Raw genomic sequence first — 1,981 nt, 5'->3', positions numbered from 1 at the left:
GTTTCATTCATGAAACTTACAGTGGCCTTGGACAGATCAGAGACTAAGTTTGCCAAATTAGAGGTATTTTGTTCAGAATTCTCTGTCTGTTTCTGAGTGGATGATGGAAAAGGCTTGCTATTGCTAAACCTGTTTCTTCCACCATTATTAAAGCCTTGTTGAGGCCTTTGATCCTTCCATGAGAGATTTGGATGATTTCTCCATGATAGATTATAGGTGTTTCCATAAGGTTCACCCATGTAATTTACCTCTGCTATTGCAGAGTTTTCAGGATCATGAGCTTCTTCTTCAGAAGATGCCTCTTGAGTACTGTTGGATGCAGCTTGCATTCCATTCAGACTCTGAGAAATCATATTGACTTGCTGAGTCAATATTTTGTTCTAAGCCAATATGGCATTCAGAGTATCAACTTCAAGAACTCCCTTCTTCATAGGCGTCCCATTACTCACAGGATTCCTCTCAGAAGTGTACATAAACTGGTTATTAGCAACCATGTCAATGAGTTCTTGAGCTTCTGCAGGCGTTTTCTTTAGGTGAATGGATCCACCTGCAGAGGTATCCAATGATATCTTAGATAACTCAGACAGACCATCATAGAATATATCCAGGATGGTCCATTCTGAAAGCATGTCAGAAGGACACTTTTTGGTCAACTGTTTGTATCTTTCCCAAGCTTCATAGAGGGATTCACCTTCTTTCTATCTGAAGGTTTAAACATCCACTCTAAGCTTGCTCAGCTTTTGAGGAGGAAAGAACTTGGCTAAGAAAGTCGTGACCAGCTTATCCCAAGAGTTCAGGCTGTCTTTGGGTTGAGAGTCCAACCACACTCTAGCTCTGTCTCTTACAGCAAAAAGGAAAAGCATGAGCCTGTAGACTTCAGGATCTACTCCATTAGTCTTAACAGTATCACATATCTGCAAGAATTCAGTTAAGAACCGAAAAGGATCTTCAGATGGAAGTCCATAAAACTTGCAGTTCTGCTGCATCAGAGAAACTAGCTGAGGTTTCAACTCAAAGTTGTTTGCTCCAATGGCAGGAATGGAGATGCTTCTTCCATGTAAATTGGAATTAGGTGCAGTAAAGTCACCAAGCATTCTCCTTGCATTATTGTTGTTGGGTTCGGCTGCCATCTCCTTTACTTGTTCGAAATTTTCAATAAGGTTGTCTCTGGATTGTTGTAATTTAGCTTCTCTTAGTTTCCTCTTCAGAGTCCTTTCAGGTTCTGGATCAGCTTCAACAAGATTGCCTTTTTCTCTGTCCCTACTCATAAGAAAGAGAAAAGAAAAAGAAAAGAAGAGGAATCCTCTATGTCACAGTAAAGAGGTTCCTTATTGTTAGTAGAAGAAGAAAAGGAATAGGGGTGAAGAAAAATGAAGAATCCAAACACAAGGGTAAGGATAGGAGCAGTGATGTGAGATGAAGAGAAGTGTTAGTCGATGAATAAATAAATAGAATAGGATGAGAGAGGGAGAGGATTTTCGAAAATAGTTTTTGAAAAAGAGTTAGTAATTTTCGAAAAGTAATTTTAAAAAAAATTAAAAATTTTCGAAAATGAAAATAAAAAAATTAAAATAATTAGTTAATTAAAAAGAAATTTTTTTTTGAAAAAGGGGGAGATATTTTCGAAAAAAGAGAGAGAGAGTTAGTTAGGTGGTTTTGAAAAAGATAAGAAACAAATAAAAAGTTAGTTAGTTAGTTGAAACAAATGTTGAAAATCAATTTTGAAAAGATAAGGAGATAAGAAGTTAGAGAAGATATTTTGAAATCAAATTTTTGAAAAAAAAATAATAAGATAGGAAGATATTTTTGAAAAGATATGATTGAAATTAGTTTTGAAAAAGATTTGATTTTTAAAATCACAATTAATGACTTGATTCACAAGAAATCACAAGATATGATTCTAGAACTTAAAGTTTGAATCTTTCTTAACAAGTAAGTAACAAACTTGAAATTTTTGAATCAAAACATTAATTGGTGATGT

The 1,981-nt window shown here is 35.1% G+C and overlaps 1 non-coding gene across 1 annotated transcript; it reads left to right on the top strand.

Moving 5' to 3' along the window:
• The first annotated feature begins 623 nt into the window (after nucleotides 1-623).
• On the top strand, nucleotides 624-731 carry LOC148581457 (small nucleolar RNA R71). The gene has a single exon (XR_015896366.1). It is a non-coding gene; the product is annotated as a small nucleolar RNA R71 (small nucleolar RNA).
• The last annotated feature ends 1,250 nt before the right edge of the window (nucleotides 732-1,981 follow it).

The sequence above is a fragment of the Arachis ipaensis genome, chromosome B10, assembly GCF_059453495.1.
Source record: "Arachis ipaensis isolate K30076 ecotype BB chromosome B10, ASM5945349v1, whole genome shotgun sequence".
NCBI lineage: Eukaryota > Viridiplantae > Streptophyta > Magnoliopsida > Fabales > Fabaceae > Arachis > Arachis ipaensis.
Note: the sequence above shows the minus strand (reverse complement) of the source record. Positions and strands in the feature narration are given on the sequence as shown.